This window comes from Salvelinus namaycush, chromosome 5 (assembly GCF_016432855.1).
Source record: "Salvelinus namaycush isolate Seneca chromosome 5, SaNama_1.0, whole genome shotgun sequence".
NCBI lineage: Eukaryota > Metazoa > Chordata > Actinopteri > Salmoniformes > Salmonidae > Salvelinus > Salvelinus namaycush.
Genome location: NC_052311.1, coordinates 64577605 through 64585743, shown reverse-complemented (window position 1 = coordinate 64585743; position 8139 = coordinate 64577605). Strand labels below are relative to the sequence as shown.

At 43.6% G+C, this 8139-nt stretch overlaps 1 non-coding gene across 1 annotated transcript; it reads left to right on the top strand.

Moving 5' to 3' along the window:
• The first annotated feature begins 7663 nt into the window (after nt 1-7663).
• On the top strand, nt 7664-7738 carry trnaa-ugc. Its single transcript has one exon. It is a non-coding gene; the product is annotated as a tRNA-Ala (tRNA).
• The last annotated feature ends 401 nt before the right edge of the window (nt 7739-8139 follow it).

Here is an 8139-nt window from a genome sequence, read left to right as displayed (position 1 = left end):
ATTTTACTGAGTTGCAGTTCACATGAGGAAATCAGTCCATTTAAATGAATTAATTCGGCCCTAATCTATGGATATCACATGACTGATATCTTTAAAAAAAAAAATGGGCCTCAGGATCTCCTCACGGTATTTCTGAGCATTCAAATTTCCATCGATAAAATGCAACTGTGTTCGTTGTCTGTAGTTTATGTCTGCCCATACCATAACCCTACCGCCACCATGGCGGACTCTGTTCACAACGTTGACATCAGCAAACCGCTTGCCCACATGACACCAAACACATGGTCTGCAGTTGTGAGACCGGTTGAACATTCAAAATCTCTGGCAACAGCTCTGGTGGACATTCCTGTAGTCAGCATGGCAATTGCACGCTCCCTCAAAACATGAGAAGTCTGTGGCATTGTGTTGCATGACAAAACTGCACATTTTAGAGTGGACTTTTATTTTCCCCGCACAAGGTGCACCTGTGTAATGATCATGCTATTTAATCAGCTTCTTGATATGCCACACCTGTCAGGTGGATTAATTATCTTGGCAAAGGAGAAATGCTCACTTACAGGGATGTAAACGAATTTGTGCACAACATTTGAGAGAAATAAGCTTTTTGTGCCTATGGAACATTTGTGGGATCTTTTATTTCAGCTCATGTAACATGGGACAAACACTTTACATGTTGCGTTTATATTTGTGTTTCGTGTATAATACGACAAAAGTTGATAGCCTACAATTTTCCCCCATCACTGCAATTGTTAACTATTGAAATGCATTTTGTTCAGAAAGATAAAATCTATGATAAATATTTATATTTTAATCAATTGATGTTTGAATATGTTTTATCTCTATCATGGAATTGCGTGAGGGAATCTTTGCATTAAGTCATCTTTCAGCCTTAAACATTCAGACAGTTGAACACTTGTTAGGAACCACCTTCGTTGTCTAACGCACTATAAATGCTTTCTAAATGCTTTCTTGGTGATTTCTGACACCCATATACAATGTTCTACAATCATTATGACAGTCCATGTTAATCTAGTCTATACGTTCAGGCAAAGGCATTGTGAGACCAGCTATAAGCATTTATAACAAAGCATGTCTGTTTAAATTCCTCCCTGCATCCATGACCATTACGCACAGGTCCTTCTTAAAATGCTTCCATTCGGCTAATACAATTTATTCAACTTCAAAATTACTGACGTGTCATGATCTAATTTAATCAACACCATTCATGTAACTCAGAATATGCGACTATTCTATGTGGAGAAACGTCATCTGCTACAGGTAAGGCATGTATTTGACCATGAGCAAAATCCCACTCCGGTAAGGCCGGCTGCAGGCCACATCTTGGAGTATTGCCGTGCACGGAGCGCGCGCCCTCTTTCTCTACTTCATCGCCTCATCTCCCTCGTGCCAAACCGATATATAACACGCTGTCAATTACCACGCTATACACTAGATTATTGTCGATATAGATTTTTAAACAGAAAGATCTATACAAACATCTAAGTCAATACAGGCAAATCAATAGCATTGAGTAAGACCTCCGCCCCGCACACACGTCACAGTCTATAGGTCTCTTGCTACCAGTTAAATATGACATGTTAAACGTTATGACTGATTAATTAAAAACACATAGGCCTATCGATATAGTCATACAATATATTTATTATTCATATTACTACAATTATTATTTGTATTATTATGATGATGATTATTATCATTATTATTCCTGCGCTGTTTTGGTTTCCCTGCAGGCCAGGGATATGTGCTAGTTTCTAATTATGAGAAATGTGTCCTATTTCCAGCCTTCATCTCTATCTCTGAATACACCACAATACAACACGGTTTATTGTCCCTCTCCCTCCGCTCCACGTATGACAGATGACATCCGCAAGTCCAACGAGAGGAAGGAGGGATGTGGTTGAGGAGAGGATGGAGGGAAGGGGAGAGAAGCGACTAGTTGTCCTTCACGCACCCCCTTTTCGAACAGAGGTAGCCGCGCGCGCCCCGATCCTTCCTCCTCCCCATACTCCTTCCAGACAAAAGCAATTATTTCTTGTAGAATGTAGTGTGGTTGTGCGCGTTTGTGGGAGAGGGGGATAGAGGTAGGGTGTGTGAGATTGAAGGAGGGGAAAATAAGATGGTGTTGGAGGGGATGGGAGGATGAGGGGGGCTCTAACACCTTCAGCATCCCCCCATCCTCCTCGCACTCCTCCGTCCAACTCTTCTCTTTCCTTTATCTGGAAATGTCATCGGATGTCATCTGTCATATGTGGAGCTGACAGCCAACCAAATAAACTCTGTGTCCTACCCAAAGCTGTACCCCAAATACCCACTCCCATATGCACCTTACTAAAACATTTATCTCATTTTTTAAACATAGGATTACATTTGGGCACTTGCTTTTTCAGTAATTACCTGCAAACAAACTTTTGCAAGACAAATTATACAAACGCAAGTAGCCAGCCAGCTAGCAAGACAGACAGACACTAATTTCCTACTTTGCAATTCATCTAAGAACTATACTGTGTATTGTTCTTGCCATGGCAAACAGTAGTCGAGCCTCAGGGCTATACCCAACCATACTATACACCTGATCCAGGGCTATACCCAACCATACTATACACCTGGTCCAGGGCTATACCCAACCATACTATACACCTGGTCCAGGGCTATACCCAACCATACTATACACCTGGTCCAGGGCTATACCCAACCATACTATACACCTGGTCCAGGGCTATACCCAACCATACTATACACCTGGTCCAGGGCTATACCCAACCATACTATACACCTGGTCCAGGGCTATACCCAACCATACTATACACCTGGTCCAGGGCTATACCCAACCATACTATACACCTGGTCCAAATACAAAACTCCTCTCTCTGTAAATCTTTGTGCCTCCCCTCTCTCTCTATGTGATAATGCCCAGGCAGGGAGCCTGCAGGGAGGCTGCTCCAGACTTCCCCTCCCCAGTGGCCTCCATGGACCCCTGGAGCCCAGAGAGAAAACCCCTGGGGGGCCTCACCACCCCTGGGGGGCCTCACCATCCAATAACCCCTGCTGCTCTGGACCATTCTCACCAGGGGCCCGGACGGCCTGGGACAGATTTTCCACTGATGGGACTGGTACTTCGTCAAACAGAGGAAATAGAGAGGCTCTTCTCACCCCCTTTTTTAATGAAGAAGGAAAGGGGGACACCTAGTTAGTTGTACAACTGAATGCATTCAACTGAAACGTGTCTTCCGCATTTAACCCAACTCCTCTGAATCAGAGAGGTGTAGGGGGCTGCCTTAATCGTCATCCACGTCATCGGCATAACAACAGATGTTTACCTTGTCAGCTCGGGGATTCGATCCAGCAACCTTTCGGTTACAGGCCCAATGCTCCTACCCACCAGGCTACCTCTGAGATAGAGATGGAATGGAGTCATTGTCACTGTTATTATTCTGTACTGTTATGTTATTGCATGGTACTGTATGGTAATGGCTATATGGATGCTTGATAATCAATAAAATTGTTTTAATTTACGTTTGTTTGATCATTAATAAGAAAGCATTACACTCATAGCCTGAAGAAAATTACATCAAATTGGCATATTTTCTCCTAACATGATATGTTGCATATTTTGAGGTATAGTTCATTTTAGATGATTGTACAATCTATATAAAACAATAGTATTAGCACACTTCCTTATGGTTATTCCAAACCTGCCTGTACATTTATTGAACGTATTCTTGTTACACGTTTCACCATCTGAAGCCAATTTCAATATTGGGGATTACCAGATTATTGGCCCCATTGTGGTAAAAATGGGATCTCAGATATTTTTTTATTTCATTACAATTGTATGACAATGTTATTACAAATACATAGATTTTATTGCTTAATTTGTGCAAAAATCTTACATTTTCTCTCCATTTAAATAGGCAGTAATGGATAGAAATAAAATGCCCAGGCTGATTACAAGGTTGTTGTTTTTTAATAGATGTTGCACACTTTATTGTGTGTGATAACATGTTCTGATTAACGGTTAGTTCATCTGCCATTTTCTCTGTAGAACGATATATTGCTATTTATAATCTTGATTTTGATTTCCAAAAAATAAATGAGATATTTTTAAACAATAAATCAAAGCTTCATCTATGCATTCAGGAAAAACAAATAACATCCAACAAAATTGACAACAAATTCTATCAATCACCAATGACATTCATAGAATGCAGAATGTTCCTAAAAATTTCAAAATGGTATATCCTTCTTGAAATATTCCAACAGGAAGCTGGGTGTTTAGAACCCATGAGCCTTCCAAAAGAAGTGTGTAACTATGTACGAGCTGTGTGTGAGTGTGTACTGCATGTGTGCATGATGTGTGTTTGACTATGTATTTGTCTGTGTCTACTGTCCATGTGCATGCCATGTCATGGTTATTGTTAAATGGTGATGTCACACTGACAAATGAGCTGGTTGAATTCAATTCTCACTCATCAATAACACCCATGTCCCCAAATCAATATCAGGCAACAGCTGTGTTACTGTCGCCGTCAAAGTGGTAACAAGACCACATTACAATGAACAATACTCTCTCACTGTGACACTGCCTAGATTCAATCCAATACCACCTAGCACCAACCCAGACCTCTCACATCCTCTATCACTACACTGTCACTCCAATACCACCTAGCACCAACGACGACCTCTCACACCCTCTATCACTACACTGTCACTCCAATACCACCTAGCACCAACGACGACCTCTCACATCCTCTATCACTACACTGTCACTCCAATACCACCTAGCACCAACCCAGACCTCTCACATCCTCTATCACTACACTGTCACTCCATTACCATCTAGCACCAACCCATACCTCTCACATCCTCTATCACTACACTGTCAGTCCAATACCACCTAGCACCAACCCAGACCTCTCACATCCTCTATCACTACACTGTCACTCCAATACCACCTAGCACCAACCCAGACCTCTCACACCCTCTATCACTACACTGTCACTCCATTACCATCTAGCACCAACCCAGACCTCTCACATCCTCTATCACTACACTGTGTCACTCCAATACCATCTAGCACAAACCGAGACCTCTCACACCCTCTATCACTACACTGTCACTCCATTACCATCTAGCACAAACCGAGACCTCTCACACCCTCTATCACTACACTGTCACTCCATTACCACCTAGCACCAACCCAGACCTCTCACATCCTCTATCACTACACTGTGTCACTCCAATACCACCTAGCACCAACCCAGACCTCTCACATCCTCTATCACTACACTGTCACTCCAATACCACCTAGCACCAACCAAGACCTCTCACATCCTCTATCACTACACTGTCACTCCATTACCACCTAGCACCAACCCATACCTCTCACATCCTCTATCACTACACTGTCACTCCAATACCACCTAGCACCAACCCAGACCTCTCACATCCTCTATCACTACACGGTCACTCCAATACCACCTAGCACCAACCCAGACCTCTCACATCCTCTATCACTACACTGTCACTCCAATACCACCTAGCACCAACCCAGACCTCTCACATCCTCTATCACTACACTGTCACTCCAATACCACCTAGCACCAACCCAGACCTCTCACATCCTCTATCACTACACTGTCACTCCAATACCACCTAGCACCAACCCATACCTCTCACATCCTCTATCACTACACTGTGTCACTCCAATACCACCTAGCACCAACCCAGACCTCTCACATCCTCTATCACTACACTGTCACTCCAATACCACCTAGCACCAACCCAGACCTCTCACATCCTCTATCACTACACTGTGTCACTCCAATACCACCTAGCACCAACCCAGACCTCTCACATCCTCTATCACTACACTGTGTCACTCCATTACCACCTAGCACCAACCCAAACCTCTCACATCCTCTATCACTACACTGTCACTCCAATACCACCTAGCACCAACCCAGACTGCTCACATCCTCTATCACTACACTGTCACTCCAAAACCACCTAGCACCAACCCAGACCTCTCACATCCTCTATCACTACACTGTCACTCCAATACCACCTAGCACAAACCGAGACCTCTCACACCCTCTATCACTACACTGTCACTCCATTACCATCTAGCACAAACCGAGACCTCTCACACCCTCTATCACTACACTGTCACTCCATTACCACCTAGCACCAACCCAGACCTCTCACATCCTCTATCACTACACTGTCACTCCAATACCACCTAGCACAAACCGAGACCTCTCACACCCTCTATCACTACACTGTCACTCCATTACCATCTAGCACCAACCAAGACCTCTCACATCCTCTATCACTACACTGTCACTCCATTACCACCTAGCACCAACCAAGACCTCTCACATCCTCTATCACTACACTGTCACTCCAATACCACCTAGCACCAACCAAGACCTCTCACATCCTCTATCACTACACTGTCACTCCATTACCACCTAGCACCAACCCATACCTCTCACATCCTCTATCACTACACTGTCACTCCAATACCACCTAGCACCAACCCAGACCTCTCACATCCTCTATCACTACACGGTCACTCCAATACCACCTAGCACCAACCCATACCTCTCACATCCTCTATCACTACACTGTGTCACTCCAATACCACCTAGCACCAACCCAGACCTCTCACATCCTCTATCACTACACTGTCACTCCAATACCACCTAGCACCAACCCAGACCTCTCACATCCTCTATCACTACACTGTGTCACTCCAATACCACCTAGCACCAACCCAGACCTCTCACATCCTCTATCACTACACTGTGTCACTCCATTACCACCTAGCACCAACCCAAACCTCTCACATCCTCTATCACTACACTGTCACTCCAATACCACCTAGCACCAACCCAGACTGCTCACATCCTCTATCACTACACTGTCACTCCAAAACCACCTAGCACCAACCCAGACCTCTCACATCCTCTATCACTACACTGTCACTCCAAAACCACCTAGCACAAACCCAGACCTCTCACATCCTATATCACTACACTGTCACTCCAATACCACCTAGCACCAACCCAGACCTCTCACATCCTCTATCACTACACTGTGTCACTCCAATACCACCTAGCACCAACCCAGACCTCTCACATCCTCTATCACTACACTGTCACTCCAATACCACCTAGCACCAACCCAGACCTCTCACATCCTCTATCACTACACTGTGTAGGACATACACACAAAAGAATTTGGGTTCTTCTAAGATCCTCAAAGTTCTTTGAAGAACCTTAGGGTTCTTGATACTGAAAATGGCCCCCAAAAGGATCTTCCAAGAAACCCATAGGAGGTGGGGTTCTTCGAGGAACCTCCTTAGTTGGCTGGGGTTCTTGTAGAAACCTGACTGCCCAACTGAAATACTTGGATTTGAATTTGAAATGACAGCAGGTGCAGGCACTTAACTGAAAAATGTAATGATCTCCTCAATGTAAGGTAAGGTTTGTCCCTTGTATGATCTAAATGTATATTGTTTTATGATGATACCATCTATCTTTTCATATTTGTGCAAATATTTCTAAAACAGAAAATAGACACAATTCAATGGATATCAATCAACAAAGAGGTGAGAATATGTAGGCTATAAGAATATGTTGGCCCCGTGTGGCTCAGTTGGTAGAGCATGGCGCTTGCAACGCCAGGGTTGTGGGTTCGATTCCCACGGGGGCCAGTACAAAAAAAGTATGAATGTATGTACTTGTAAGTCGCTCTGGATAAGAGCGTCTGCTAAATTACTTAAATGTAAATGTTGAAGGCTAGCTGTATTGGGTACAGATGACTGAACTGCTCACTTGTGTGTCTGTGTCTGCAGGTATACAGACGAGGAGTTATACAACGGTATGTCAATTGGTATTGGTATGTAATACAGATCACATGTACCATCCTCCTCCCTTACCTCGTCAGTGAATATCCCATAGGCCTCTACATTATGGACAAGGTGTGTGTATGAAAACCATTATCAAAACAGTTTTTTTCATTCACATTCACCACAAAAACCAAGGTATGAATTCTGTCGTGTGCATATTTTGTTAATCATTTGTAAAATGACAATTTTTTCTTCGCCCTCCCTAC